The sequence below is a fragment of the Seriola lalandi genome, unplaced genomic scaffold (assembly GCF_002814215.2).
Source record: "Seriola lalandi dorsalis isolate HSWRI2012SDOR001 ecotype SW California unplaced genomic scaffold, Sedor1 jcf7180002054423, whole genome shotgun sequence".
In the NCBI taxonomy this organism is placed as follows: Eukaryota; Metazoa; Chordata; class Actinopteri; order Carangiformes; family Carangidae; genus Seriola; species Seriola lalandi.
This window is the reverse complement of record NW_019524976.1, coordinates 226,665-243,046: the sequence shown is the minus strand read 5'-3', so window position 1 is coordinate 243,046 and position 16,382 is coordinate 226,665. Positions and strand designations below refer to the sequence as shown.

The window sequence follows — 16,382 nt, the reverse complement described above, 5'->3', positions numbered from 1 at the left end:
TCCAAACACTCCTAAAATATGTGAATAGGGGCGTCGTGTGGCGTAGTGGTCTAAGCAGGCGCCCCATGTGTAGAGGCTACATTCCTCACTGCAGTCGCCCCTGGTTCGAATCCCACATCGGACGGCCTTTCGCTGCATGTCATTCCCCTCTCTGCCTCCCCGTTTCCTGTCTCTCTCCACTGCACTGTCCAATAAAGGCATAAAAAGCCCCAAAAATATACTTAAAAAAAAAAAATGTAAATAACCAAAACAATAGTAAATTAAGAAAACATTTTCACCAATTTGACAATACATTCAGAAAAATGCTGCAGAAAACACAAATGAGCAGCAAATACTGAAAACACAACACAGCGTCTGAAACAATGCAGGGTCAACAGTAGATCTCTGGAATAATATGACAGATAGTTGACCTCAGCAACTTCATGAGTCATCATTGCAACAATAAGTGTGTCCCAGCTGTGGTTATCACTTTTTAGTGTCCCCTGGAAACATTTTTCTTGTAGTCTGTGTTACTTGCAGTGGATCTGTACAAGCCACTGATCTGGTTAAGGTTTGGTTAGGTTCAGGCAGAGATAGAAGATCCTGGTTTGGGTTAACGTAACCTCATATAGCCAGATCTATCTCCACAGCTCTGCGTCAGGTCTGAAGAGTAATGGTCTGGCTGCACCTATTATCATTCTGCTGTGGGGGAGAAACACTCTGGCTCGCACTGAGCCCAGGATGCAGCGACAGCGCCCCTGCAAAATAGTGCTGGGAGGGAACTTGTCTTGGTGGAACATTTGCACATGGGGAAGTGAGCGCTGTCGTTAAAATGACTGATCCCCTGCAAAGAAAACACCACAAAGAACAGCAAAGACGTATGTGGACTGAGCAACAGCACATGATCCAGATCTTTATCAAAACTCGCAGTTTTCAGTGTGGAGGCTGAAGCTTGGATCTTGCAGGCAAGGGAAGAGGAACGGGAGGAGAGTGGCAGGCTAATACCCACAGCCTACATCTGATGAGTCAAACTAGGGTTAAAGTAACTACTTAGAAGGTTTGGGTTGGGTTAAAGACAACTACTTTCTTCAGGTTAGGGAACATTGTTATTTGGGACCAAAGGAGGACATAGAGTGATGTTCCAGAGCCACCTAAGTTTGTAGAGGGAGGTGGTTGGGTTGGATTGATGGATGAACAGAAGAGTAGACCACTGCTTATTTCCCATTTCATTTAACTATGATGATAGCCGTTCCTCAGTCTGCGTTCTTCTCTGTACTTGTGTTCTTGTATTCTTGTGAAATGTCAGTCTCAGTCCAAGTTGTTCCAATTCAAAGTCTACATCTACCCAAGTACGGATCAAATATCCTGAGGTGTTCTTGCTCCACCAATTTTATCCAGGATGCATCGGTTCATGTGTGGACTTGGGACAGCTTAGTATCCCAGAATGCATTTCCAACCAAACAGTCGTTTCTACCGTCGTCGCAGTAGTGTTATCCCTGCAGCCCGTTGGTCATCTGCCTGCGGCTCTGTGTCTGCAGTGTTTTTAAACATGATAAAAATGACTTTTGGAAGATGAAAATTGATCTGAGTTGTAATATAATATTTGTTGCTGCTGGTTAGTCTGAGAAGATGCTAAAAAGAACATGATTGATTTTGAGAGTTTACATCAGCTCTGCCTCTGTGAGCTTCTCTACAAATACACCAGCACATCTCAACAAAAATAAATATATAGAGTAGTATATATAATATAATATATAGTGCTTCATAGTAAAGTTCATTAAATTTTTCATATATATTACAGATTGGATATGAAGTGCATATTTTGCTACACTCTGTGGAGATTTGAGTTTAGAGGAGTGTGTCACAGTACAGTCTGATATAAGGAAGAACGCTGCTGCTCCAGGTACTAATGGTCCTCCTGTCCTCGGTAGTCTGGACTTCTGAGGTGAACCTGTGAAGTTTGAACTCCCAAGTACAGGAGTCTGGACTTGGCCTTCTCTGTGTTGAGAAACGGCTAATTATTGATCTTCAACTTGTAAAACATGGTAAATATTTTAACCATGGTGTTAAAGGATCCCTAATATTAATGAAGTTTATTTAAACTCAAGCCATGATTATTCCCTAAACCTAACTACCACAGAGGCGTCAGATTAGAAAACATTTACGTTCATACAACACTGATGTGTAAGGCACTAAACAAAGATGCTTGCAGGGGTGTAAAATCAAATGGTGGTTTAATATGGAGGACTTGACGAGCTGGTTAAAGTCAAAGAATGACCTGAAATTTTATTTAGTCGACCAAGTCTTTTTCTCCCTGCCCATTGCAACTGGCCACACTTATTAGAGTGAAACTTGCAGAAGCTTACCTTGTTCAGAGAAAAAACCTCTAGGAGAGAGGTATCTGCATTTCTTTGACACTAGCTCCCTTGTTATCTTCAGTGTGACAGAAACTTTGGAGCTTTGCTTCCTTTTACCTCAGGGCATCATACTGTTTAGGTTCACGCTGTCCACAGTGGGGAAAACAAAAGAGATACAATAAACTAATGTGACACTGGATAAAAACAGTTAAGGACAAAATGAGGCCAGCAGGAACCGGACTCAACAGACTAGTGTAGACCACTGAAGAACTTGAATTTAGCTATCCATCTGCCAATTAGTCAGTCCACATGCCTAAGGGAAACACAATATATCCACTATGTGTGTTCACAGCAGGCAGCAGACCCAACAGGGTCATCTCCTCTGCAATTCATTACTGCGATACGCACTCCTTCCCTCGGGGGAAGAGCCAACACCGTGCACACACACCGTATCTACTTCCCACTGCTGTTATCACAATCTGTGAAACTCAAGGAGAGCTAGCGGTCTTTCACATGCACCCTCTTCCCTCACTGATAAGCACCCATTACACCAATGTCATACTTGCACTTCTTATCCAGCCCTCCACCAAGTACACTGCTTTCATGAGGATGTATGAGGTCTTCAATACCGTGGCTCTCACTTCATCCGCCTTCTCCTACTGAGTCCACTGTACTGCTGTACTACTCAATATATCTGTTGTCTATTTACTCGACGAAACTCGACACAACACTGCAGCCTGACTGACTGAATGATACTGATATTTATTATCGACGACACTTATGACACATCGCCCATTCCTTTTACAAAGGAATGACAAAACTCTTTATTTTCTTAATACAATTTTTAATTGCCATCATCATACAAATACAGGTGCTAAGTGTAATTGTGAGTTAGATCATACATTTTGGGCTGCACGGTGACGGTCAGCATGAAGCCTTGTGACCACACAGATGTGCAAAATAAAGAGCCAAACACAACCATCTGCTGTTCCCTAAAACCTTTACAAGCTATGTCAGAGCAACCAACATGGCTGACGAATGATATCGTACATGAAATAATCTTAAAACTCTCTATGCCCAAGACAATGTTTTCACTCCCTCTAACGGCTTTAGCTACCAAAGAATGTGAAAACAGTCTCCGTTATCACAGTTACAGTGTCTATTAACTTACATAATCAGGAAGTGAGTGGAATCTCCCGAGGTGCCTGATGGGTTATATCAGCATGTCTTCTTCTGTGGTACTTGGTAACTGAGCAGACACTCTGGAACTGTAGGTGACACTGTACAGCATTCAAATCCCAGTCCATAGCTGTACTACTAGAATTTCAAATGTATTTATCACCATCCTCCACACCTAACATACTAACAATAAATAACAGTGTTATGAAAGTTACTTTGAAAAGCTAATCTATTACTGATTACTCCCCTGTAACTGAAGAAAATGATAACTCAGGGTCCTTTTAGTGAATAGCTGGCTTCCTAACAATTAGGTAACAATTAGCAAGTAAGCTAGCCTGACGAGCTGTTGGGAATGACTAATGCTAGCATGTTACTGTCTGGCTGCCGTGCTGGTGATAACTGCTAATTTATCAATTACAGTCATCACCTGTTATCACCACCACATTAGGACGTGCTGATGTTTGCTGTGCCATGATCTAGCCACCCGACCAGGCCTTAAAAGCAGATTGTGACATTCCAAGATCATGATCTCACTTTCATTTTCAGGTTTGACAGTTTGCAGTCAGTCATCGAACCCTCCATTCACACATATGAGCTGTGTCCAAATTCATGGGTCTCATCCTTCAGAGACTGCATTTGAAGCAGCGTGACTAGATCCCATTTCTAACACTTCCTTTCCTGGGCCATGAAGGCACCAACAGGTGGATCCTTTGTGGCCCGACCTATCCCAAGATTCATTGCGTGCTGGTAATGAAAATAATATGGCAGCAAACAACACCGACAGAGAGCCTGAAGATTACACTTCTAAATGTCAGTATTGGGTTTCAGCTCAGTTCAACAGCTAACGGTATAGCTAACCAAGGGCGTTAAAACCTCAAGTTTCTGTGAAATAAAGTTATGTGTTGTCAAGGTTGCTAGGCAACAGGAGCCGCAACGGCACAGCTGGTGACAAAAAGTGAAAATCCTCTGTAGACCAGACCATCTCGCTTTGGTTCGGGCTTCGTGGTCTATGACGGAACCACACCTTTGTAGACCACGTTTTCGGAAGGATAGTAATGATTGTGAACTGAACCTTGGAAAAATGTGCTCGCCCTGTCCACCACTCACAGACTCTGAAGGTTCCAGCAGCTTCAGTATTTGCAGTTCAGAAATGTTCAACTTTATGCAAATTACCTATATGACGAACCATCATGTACCGTAAGAGACATTAGACGGCCCGTCACTGGGTCAACAGACTCTCTAATGCTCATATCAGACACGCCCTGCATATGTAGCCATGAGGTCACACCTCATACAGACTTTTGACCATTTTTTAAATAAAGATGTCTGTAACTAGTCAATAGAGGAAAAGAAAATGTTCTGTTACTTCAATCTCAAACAAACTGCAGCCACTCGGGCACTAACAGGATACAGTACATGCAGCAAAGGCACAGGATGGGGCCTTCTATTAGTGAGTGCATGCAAATATTCTGTGAATTATTAATAAATTCTTGTGGTCAAAGAGTGCCTTCGTAATCAGAAACGTCTGGGGACATTAGGGAATAGGAGTGGGGGTTTTAAAGTCTACAGCGGTGGTGGACTGAAAGGTGCTGACCGATACACTGTTCATACCTTCCACATCCTCTTTTTATGTGAGAGCTGCGACTGCAGGCGCCCGGCGAGTACACAGCACAGGAAAAGTGGTTACGCATCAGCACACAGCTGCAGTCTGAGGAGAACCTTCACTTCTCTCTGTAGCATCATCAGACTGGACACTCTGTGCAGCCGCACCCTATAACAACACTCCATCTTCCTGGTTGTGTTTCTTATGCTTAACATATTTCTTGCCCTCTCAGGAACATGCACTGCAAATAAATGCATTAGCTGCCCTTGAACAGTTCTACCCCCTCCTCACAGTCTGTGAATACTGTAGTACTGCCAGTCCTAATCAGTGCTATGGAGCCAGGATGGGAGCAGCCTGCCTCCATTATCTGCACAGCAACAAGAAACACAAAGGAAAGCGCCTCACCGCCTGGTTTCAGATGCCACCTACACCTCATAATTCCAATAATTCTGGTGTTGTGTTCATCGACAGCTCTGCTGTCCCCAGCTGAACACATCAGACTGAATGATGAAGTGAAAACACAACAGCAGTTCAGTCTGTTTATCAGCCTAATTTTGCAGTTGAACCTATCATGATTGTAGAAGAGTGCAGAATGTGTGATGCATGATGTGATGAAGATGATGGTTCACTGAGGTGGCTAAAACAGCTGTGAAAGTGTCAACAAGGAAACACGGCTGCGAACCCACCCGGACTCGCAGTTTTAAAACTAAAATTCACGATCAACTCTAATTCAGTTGATAAAGCTAATTACATTTGTATCCATTGCCACTGTAAATGAACTGCTACTAATATGTAGCACAACAAGCATTGGGGTCAATGTCACACGAGGGTTTTGTGCTCTTCCCATTCTTCCATTACTGTGTGAATGCACTGCAGACATGCATTGGGAACTGTGTGATAAGCTAACCACCCAAACCATGCTTTATGTTAGCATCAATATGTTTTTAACAGAACCAAGATACATAGAGGGCACATAGAGATAGATATATATATATACACAGAGAGTAGACTTGTTTTAGAGCTACCACCATTAGAAGAGCTGCAGGTTCAGAATATTTCAACATGAATCCATTTAAATTTCAAAATGTTGTTTTCATGTGAAAGCGATTTGTGTCCTCATTAGTATTTTCGTCGTTTTAAGAGAGACATTGTAGTGTAGGTTTATCTGCCCTGAGAGCTCAGCATTGCTTCTTAAGAAAACACATGCAAATAGACAAAACACAAACAACTTAAGAAAAAATCTTTATCAGTTTGACAAAGCATGAGCTGTAAATACTCACAACACAACACAAGTGTTTCCAAGGGACACTTAAAAGTGATGCACCAGCTGGGACGCACTTGTTGTTGAATATTTTTAACTTAAAAAATCACAAAGCGCTGAACAACAAGTGTGTCCCAGCAGGTTCATCACTTTTTAAAGTTATTTTAAAAAAGTGAGTGAGAGAGAGAGAGAGAGAGAGAGAGGGGGAGAGAGAGGATGATATGCAGCAAAGGGTCATGGAGCGGACTCAAACCCGGGTCGCTGTGATTAGGACTAAGCCTTCATGGTACAATTCATCACCAATCATTTTAACAAGACTAAGAAAAAACCTAGTATATGGATGGACCATGTATAGGTTGCTACCGGGAGCTAACGTTAACCGGGGGCAGGCTAACTACAGCAGCTAACAATTGGGTTTCCATGGTACAGAGCCACGCTTCCAGTTCATTGAGCCTCGCCTCCATTACAGTGATCAAACTACATTTATTAAATGTAATGTTATCACTAAAGGAGGCAGAGGAACAACTAACTATAAGACACACTGAGCAGAGAGAGCAAGAGGAAGGGAGAGAGAGAAGCAGAAATGCCTGCAAACCGTAAATGAGACAATAGTCTTACAAAAGCCTTGTTAAGAAATAAGGCGTTTTCATCGACTGAAACGTTAGAGGGCTTTTATTTTAAACAGTTACAGGCAGATCAATTATAAGCTACTTATAATTTCCCTTCTCTTTGCTCTCTTTATAAAAATGTTAGCAAACCCCAAACCATGTTTTCCTGTTTTTTGTTGTTGGGTACATTGTTTGTTACCGTGGTAACACTGGTCTTAGGCCTGAGTTAGCCTGGGGGTAAAGTGTCTAAATTTTTTGTCTTAAAAGACTGGACCAACACTACACACCAGTCTGACACATCTTTATGAAACTGGCCCCTGATCATACTCATCTATATGTTCTCACGGTTTAAATAAGAGGTAACTATAGGTTGTCACTCAGGTCATTGAGCTTGTTCAACCTTGTACACACTAAACACCAAGCCAAGGTTTCCAGATTTACACATCCTGGAGGTAGTTTTTGGAAAAGCTCTGTTACAACTTTAACTCTCTGAATGACTGACTGACTGAGTGATGATATTTCCACCACTGGTCAGCAGAGTGCTGAGCCACAGTCTACTGAGCTGCTCTGGCTTTCCGGCTGCAAATAAACTACTTTCCTTCCATGTATCATTATTACTGAAGGAGGCAGTGGAATAAACATAAGACACAGCGAACATCGGTAACGAGGCTTCGTACTAACGGCTATGACCGACTCTACATATCAAACAGAGGGAGTGAGACATAAAGACCTGCCTCTAATGAAAGTCTGTTACCTTCTGGAGTTGAAGTAAATAAAGACTAAACTGTTGTGGATCCAGACGGAGGCTGTGCTCTGTGTGAGAGACTCAGTAAGAAACATAGTCTGTCTCGGGCCCCGGTGGTTCACCTGGTGGAGTGCATGTGTGGGTTGTGACTGCAGCAGCTGTTAAGTGTTACTTTATTTCTTCAAAACAAAAGAATGTAAAAAAAAAAGAAAAGAAAAGAGCATTAAATCTGGAACCTATACTGACCTCACACAACAGCCAGGAGGAACAGCAACATGAACACTGTCCTCAGCCTGGATCATCATGTGGTACAGACCCCACTCACTCACCCCATTACACTGACTTGTTGTTGTGGTGAATAGAAACCATAAAGAATAAAGAACAGGTACATCACCGTTAAAAATACTGGAAGTGTCGCACTATTTTGTCTCAATCATGTTCGAGAGCTTTTGGCCTTTTGTCCTTGTCACTGCAATAGACAGCTAGAAAACCTACAACCTGCTAAAGTAACTGAAGTATTAGTATTGATCGATAATCCTATTACCACCCTCTCTCCTCCTTCTTGATATATTATGGTCATGTGGTAGTATACAGTAATAAAATCTTTGCAACAGCCTGCACACCATCACTGGGTGCAGTCCGCATGGTGTGCAGCAGAAATCGATTCAGCTTAAAGACACAGTTTCCAGGTGTCTGTTCTCTCACCATGGAGGAAACTGGTCTGCAGGGAAGCTGTTTCTAATGAGGCCCTCTGTCAGAGTGACACCTCCAGTGCCATAGGCAGAGGGACTATTCACCAGGCTGCTAGCTGCTAGCAACGACCTTCAGCAGAGCTGCCACAGAGCCACAGACACCAGACACAATCAGTTATAACCAATAAGGAAAATAGAAAAGACTATGAAAAATATCCCTTTAAGAGACAGGTGTGTGCTATACCATGGGCTGGCTCTACAAGCAGGAAACACAACTTTCATGAGGCTCCAATCACAAAAAATGAGCTGTAGGGGGTGAGGAGGCACTGTGACCCCCTCAGACTGTAAGGCTCATTGAATATGAAGCATCCAATGTCATGTGCACTCATGAATACAATCAACACCCCATGACACTTGGCCAAGAAAACCCTTTTGATGTTTGTGGAAGGTATAATTAATGGATCGGTGGCTTGTGGTGCATCACAGGATGGGTTCTGGGGGCTCTGCTGGCAATAATCTCAACGGATCCTCCTCCTCTTGTCTCTGAAAACTGTCAGATGATCAGGGAGTCTGCACAGCAGCGCTTTGGCAGAGATAAACAACACAACAAAGCATCTCAATGAACCCTGATGGTCTTCTAGCTGTCGACCAAAAGAGCAAAATTAATAACACTGTCACAAATACAAATGTCCCGTTCCTCCTTCTGAGTCAGTCTCCTCATAGTACACAACACAAGTCAAATTTATGTTTGCAGAAACTTCCTGAAGTTGGTTGAGATATGAAACCTCGACAAAGTTCCTGCTTCACACGTTTCCATTCTGATTTCACGCCCAGGCATGACTTGACCCCGAAAAACTGTCCCATCGCCACAAGTCTGCAGAACGAGCCCAGCCAGCCGCATTAAGTTTTGTTGGCTCTGGATTGGCTGACGTGACCTCAATCCGCTGCCTCGTTGGCTGCCTACTTAGATCATGGTCGTCTCGGCCTGTAAGAGCTTCTCCTTCATCAGGTCCAGCTAAAGCCTCTGGCGTGGATTACAGGGCCACTGCTCCTAGCTCACTTCCTGAAACTGTCTTCTCTCCCTGAGTCATGAGCAGCTGCGGCAGCGGCTCTTCCCAGATCCAAAACATCACCTGAAAACACTCTAAGTCCAGAGTTTTGGATAGTTTTTGGTCGAACTTATCCTCCCTCAAACATAAGCCCTCAAATCCAGCACTCTGTGGAGCTTTATGGAGTCAGCGTGTATCTTCTAATACTTAGACGAACAAACTTAAGTCTGGAAGTGTTAACAGGATTAAAAGCAAGATCCCAAGTTTGCTTTGAAGTTCTGCAGACAACATACACCAAATCACATCCAGGACAGTAATGATGATATACTTACAACGTTCAAACTCTACTAAAGCTCCATGTTATCATAATGATAAACAGGTTACTGTTCAAAGTTTGACTGGAGGAACTTTTTACTCACCTTTTAACAGCTGAGACAGGGACACAGCTTTCCAGTGGACTACAGGGCCATCCCTGTAAGAGGATACACCAAACATCAGCTTTCCAGTCCAGTTTCACCCAAACACAAAAGACTACACACACTCCTCACACTGTGGTTTTATACACTTTAAACAGGTTAAGATATTTTAAATGTTTTTTTTGTCACAGTTGAACTTGACATATCACTTGAAGTGTCACAGTGTGAGTGGTGATGTCAGACAAAATCAAACGTCAAATGAAAGAGCAAGAGATCAAGAAAGTAGGTGACATGTTAAGTAATACATTACTTAATGTGTGGAGATATGGGGAAACACTTGTAAAAGGAACACAAACTCAATTTTCATGCTGCAGAAGAAAGCTATGAGAATCACCAATCAGTTTATTATGAACCAATCAACCCACTGTTTATTCATTCATATGCTTTAAAATGTCATGATCTGTTGGACTTTAAAACTGCACAGATAATGTATAAAGCACAAAATCATTTAGTCCAGCACTGGGTTCAGAGGGAGTAGGGAGTACAAAGAGGCTGGCACGCATCCTCCAAGCCTTGGTTGAAGAATTCATTAAGGACTTCATAAACGCCCCTGATTCCCAGCCAGTCTCCCAGTCCGCTAGCCAGCAGCCTGTTTCAGAGTCTGACAACCTGCTGCCTGCTCCTGAGTCAGCCAACCTAGAGCACTGCACTCCAGTCAGCTAGCCTCCTGTCTGATCCGGTCTCTGAAGACCCTGAGCAGCCTCCTTTCCCCCGGGACTCGCCCTGCTTTTGCCAGGAGGTATCTCAGTGTTGGCGCCCCTAGAGGGAAGAGTTGATCTCAGACATATTGATCCCCTAAGCTGTCCAGCTCGACAGAGACTCAGCCGCCCAGCGCCACAATCGACGCCCTGCCAGATCCTGAGCCAGAATCTGCTCCCAGCCTACGCCCCCCCCCCCCCCCGCTCCTGAGTTGGCTAGCTGAAGTGTGTTAATGCCATGATTAAGCAATACTACTGTGACTGCGAAGCCATGTGAAGGGCATAAACAACGTAAGTGTAGTATCGTAGTGTACATTCATCTTTCTCACGCTGGTAGTACAACACTACATCTTAATGTGAATAAAGTTTTTTATTAAAATAAATCTGAATAATTCCAGCCATTCCTCCTTGTTCCTTTTCTTTTTATTGAAATGCTTATAAACAAATTCATTCTGATGTAAGTTAAATCTCCACAAACCATGTACTCTTCCAGCCTACGGATTTTCATATAAAAAGATCTCCAAGTGACAGCTGATCCCTTCCACCTTCCTTAATGCCACCGTGACTGCTGCATCTTTCCCTGTCAGTGCTCATACACAAGCCTTCAGCTGGGAAACGAGTAAACACCACTATGAGACGTGCGGCTGCCTGCTGACGGGGCCATCCTCAGTCACTCAGGTTGACACTGCTGTCGCCGTGACGACATCTCTACTCCGCCTGTCGCCGTCTGAAGCTGCTTCACAAGAGTCTGGCTCCGAAAATGAAAGTAAACATCTTCCTTATGCATCACAGGCAGAGGAAAACATAAAATGGCCGTGAGTTTTGATTGACCAGTTTTCTGCTCTGTCAAATAAATAAGTTACAGCCTGTTAATGATTAAATATGTTTACAATGCACATGAATGAACAAATCATCATATCAATCAAACACGTGACTGTCTGAACCACTCATGCTAGTTTAATTAACTGCTCTGCTGAATCTTTAATCGTCTCGTTAGTCTGACAGAAAAAAAGAAAAACTAATCTGTGACTTTTTATGGTTCATTCTGTTTCTAAGTTTATGAAGTAAACGTAAATTATGAAGTTATTCTGATCATTGAAATACACAAACTGCACTTTGAGCCTTAGAGTGTGGAGTAATCAGAGTAAAGTGGGTAATGACTTTATACAGTAGATGAGATAATACGATTTCTATTTAGCGAGGTTTGTGTTTTGTTGCAAGCTCTTCGGGGTACGAGTCGTCTCACTGGCGACATGTTTGCACTTGTTTATGTTTTCCCACTCACCTGTGCTTGACTGTAGCACTGAGGAGGGGCGGGGCCCTAAACACCCGTATAATGCATGAGTCAAAAGTTTAAGTGGAGTGCTGTCCTGCTTTTGATTCGTAATTAAAAAGAAAAAAAAATGTACATATCATTTATCAGTCTAGTAAATGAGGAATTATGATGAAACTAGCAGTCATGCTTTCAACAGCAATTGTAGTCTACCATGATAATATGCCGTGCACATTTTTCTATTATTAATATATAAACCCTACTTAAAATCACAATCAGTTTCACTGATAGACATCTGATATAAGTAACTTTTCCACAGTAAAATGTGTAAAAACATCTAGACCTATGTTCTATATGTTGTTGAGTTGTGTTATTAGATTATCCCAAATGTTTCCATCAATTCTCAAACCAGAGAAATCTGTGATTTTAATCACGGTAACAATACATTTCATTGATCATATCCTCTATGATCCTATGTCAGTGTTTTGTTTGTCTGAAGCTCAACATTGACTTTGACAGATGAGCTCCCGGGGCCCGAATTACTGATTTTGAAAGTCAAACTGCTTTCTGGGTGTTTCTACTGGTTTGAATCCCCTGGTGTGTTTGTTATGGAGAGGAGGACACCTCTGTGGATAATTCAGCTGCTGGTAAAAACCTGCTGAACGTCTGCTTCATAAGTTATCAGAGAAACAATCAGAACAAAGGTTAGCATCAATGTCAGCTCCAACTCTTCACTGAGTCTCTGTCCTCCTGTGCATTTAAATTTGACTCAGATCTCCAGTCGTACTGCCCCAGAAACCTCCAGCGGTCAGTGCCGCCTGTCCACCCGGTCCCTAATCACATTCATATGAAATTATCTGTAGAGGATCTTCACAACAGGCAGCAGACACCATTAAAGTTTGTGACAGCTTTAAAGTAACAGCTTAACTTTCTATGCAGCAGTGTCACTAAGACAAATACCTGTGTGTTAATTTGCCACGTCTCACTCTGAAAGTGACTGATGCACTCATGTATGACTAATGAATCCATTTGCAACTAAGAATTTAACCGGAGGAGATTTGCATGCACACAAGAGAACAAGAAGCAGAGAGTAAGAGCAACAATTTGGTAGCTGGTTGAAGTAGTTGATAGGTTGTTTGCACTTGTTACTGGCTGCAGGACATACAAGTATCTGTGGCTGACTTTGGGGAGAGGTTCCAGGCTTTTTCTGGGCTTCAGACTGGATGGAGCTCAGATCCACTTTGCTTTCCACAGCGCTGGCTCCTATTATTTTGGCCATTCCGCTGACGAGCAGCCAGTCGGCAAAAGCACATTAAGTTTTAATCTGAGCGTGATGCGTGCTTATCATTCCTGACGGGCCCAAATTAACTTTTGTCACTGGCAGCTAGAGAGTGAAACAAAGCAAAAACAGGAAGGAGTGCCGCAGTTTATTTTAAGGCAGTGTGCACATGTACAGAGTGTTCCTACAAGTCTTCACTCTCATCTACATTCTCAGATCAGTGTATCGAAGGGGATATTATGACCACTGCTATGTTGTTTCACCATTGCAGACTCCAGCCAAGGTAGTGCCTGAGGCAAGCTCTGAAGCTGCTTTATAAAAAAAACACACAACTCCCCAAATATTACTACACAGGATGTATTATTCAGCATCCCAAATACACTTTGAAGGGCAGATGATGGCCTAGATTTCAGGAGACAATGAAACTCCTGATATGCACTGATTCATTTTACTACAAGCGTTTTTATACATTTTTTAATTAGTTGATCAAAAAGGTTGTATTTAGTCAGTCATATCAGGGCACATTTAAATGTGTACAATAACATTGATACTATGATAAGACAAGCAACAGATAATACACACACCAAGACTTACCCACATTTATTTTGATTAATTAGAGGAAAGTGATTTTTTTAAACACAGTGGGAAATCAAACAGATCCGGTGATTCTAATGGTTAAAGAGTTGGAGCTGACATTGATGCTAACCTTTGTTCTGATTGTTTCTCTGATAACTTATGAAGCAGACGTTCAGCAGGTTTTTACCAGCAGCTGAATTATCCACAGAGGTTTCCTCCTCTCCATAACAAACACACCAGGGGATTAAAACCAGTACAAACACCCTGAAAGCTGTCTAATTATAAAAATCAGTAATGTAGGCCCCGGCAGCTCAGCGACTCACCTGGTAGAGCACGTACCACAAAGGTTTAGTCTTACCTGCAGCGGCCCGGGTTCCAGTCCGACCCGTGGCCCGCATTTTATACCCTCTCTCCTACCTGACTTCCCTGTGTCTCTCACTGTAGCTATATGAATAAAGACAAAAATGCCCAAAAAAATGACTTAAACAAAAATTATTTTTGAAATTGAAAGACAAACATATTCTGCTAAGGTAAACAGAGCTGAGAGGTTGGATGTGGCTCCTCGGTCGGCCATTTTTCTATTTTGAAAAAATCTTAATTTACCAGAATTCATTGTGCCACAGTCTATCTTAATATAGTCGAGAACTATAGTTGAGAAGAATTCAAATGTCTATCAAACGTCTATCTAACTCTATTGAAGTCTGAAGTCTATTTGATATATCTAAGACATAGTCAAAGTCTATTTTGGTGAGAAAACCGGCCCCTGGTGTTATGTGAGATGATTTCAATAATTATTAAAGGTACTCACACTGATCTGCTTGTTATGTGCAGTGTTAAATGATAAATTAGAGATTGTAGATCCTGGAGCTATATGACAGCAGTTTGAAGATAGAGACTTATAGTTTCTACAAACAGTTGTAAATAAAATTACTGGCAAGAATCAGCCTTTAATCTCACTCACAGACTCTGTCTTTAAGGCTTTAAAGTTACCTGCACCATCTCTGCCAGGAGCCAGCTCCATGTCTGACTGGAAATAGACACTATAGAGTAAAGGGGGAGTGATTAACAACTTGTGCAAGTGTGCAGAAGCTGTCAACTTGTATTGGCAATGCTACACCCTGACGGACACCTAATGGCTATAATTACATTGGAGAGGAGGGGAAGGAACAGTGCTATCAGACACACAAACAAAATCTAATGGTCTCCCAACATAAAAGCACATTCAATGCCCAATTCTGCAGTGAATGGCTTTCTGGAATAACACTAAGGACAACCAAAATTAAATTATGTATTAATATGGAATCATCACGGGCTTTTGAGCACTACAGTTCTGCTCTTAATGCATTGAAAATGTAAAAATGAAACAATCATTTCGATGTAAAAACAATTCCCATTCTTTAAACTGTTATCTGTGACCTTTTCAGCTGCCAATTTACATTACATATAACATTTGTTCTTTAACATATGTTGAGATAAACTGAGATGAAAGTTTGATCACCCCCTCAGGGAATTAGCAGTTAATAAAGTAAAGCAGAGAAAAACATCCTGCAGAATGTAGTTAATCAGAAATGACAGTTTGAACGTGTGAAGAAGGAATGTATGGAGCATTAATGATATGAGCTATGATGATAGCAATGATATGAGATGTTCACTCTGAAATATCTGCTAGATGCTCACTTTTTAAAATGTGCGACTCAATTCATTAAAAAGAGCATTTCGACCTAACGGCTGTGACGCTGTGCAAAAATAATTTGCTCTTTTTTCGGTCATTGAGGAGCTTCAGTGGAATAATTAAGGGTTTAAAGCCCCACTCAGGGTCAATTCACAATAGCTGCTGAAGGAAGGAGAATTGCTGAGCATTAAGATGGAGGGTATTGAGCTGTATCTCAGTTCTTCCCTCTGGCCCATCATATGCCTTCTTGGGAAACTTTTCACCAGTTGTATAATGACTTCTGCATCTTTTACAGGTATGAGGAAATAACACTGATCATGTGTGAAGTCATCCAGGTTATCTCAACTTGGGCTTAGATACACATTTCTAACAGAAGCCTGGCCTGTCCTGTGAAAAACGACCCCATAGTTCGTCTGTGCAGCAGGTTATTATGACCCATAGTTACGTTTTGCTGCTAGGCGACATCTAGTGGTCGTAGTAATGATGACAGGAGCAAAGGGAAAAGTGCAGTGACGTAGTATAAAGAGAGACAAAGTCCACGTCTGGAGGAGGTTGTGGTGGATGGATGAATATGACACAGGAAAGTGGTGTTCCATTCCCATATGAAACCAGCTGTTTATATTATTTCTATTATCCATGACCATTCTACAAAGTTAACTATGTTGTTATTATTGTAACCATGACAAGAAAGATCGTCTAATATTGAGGAAGTATTTTAATCCACATCACCATCTTTTCCTAAACCTAACCAAGCCATTACTGTTAATATAGTAACCCTGCCGACAAAGGTAGGTACGCCCACTCTTGATACAGTCGGTGTCTTTATCACTGTAACCATGACAACCATGGGCATTATTTCAGATTTGGTATCAGAGGGTTGTTGGTTGTTGAGGCTGGAGGAGTTGTTGGAAGCCTGTTACAAAGGTCTAATCAGA

At 42.0% G+C, this 16,382-nt stretch overlaps 1 protein-coding gene across 1 annotated transcript in view; it reads right to left on the bottom strand.

The window, feature by feature from the left end:
- The window catches only part of lrfn2b (leucine rich repeat and fibronectin type III domain containing 2b), a 144,718-nt gene that overhangs the window by 94,288 nt on the left and 34,048 nt on the right, over nucleotides 1-16,382 (bottom strand). The window contains exon 2 of the mRNA XM_023410354.1: nucleotides 9,893-9,945. The gene's annotated coding sequence lies outside the window, so the exon portion shown is untranslated. The remainder of the gene's footprint in view (nucleotides 1-9,892; nucleotides 9,946-16,382) is intronic.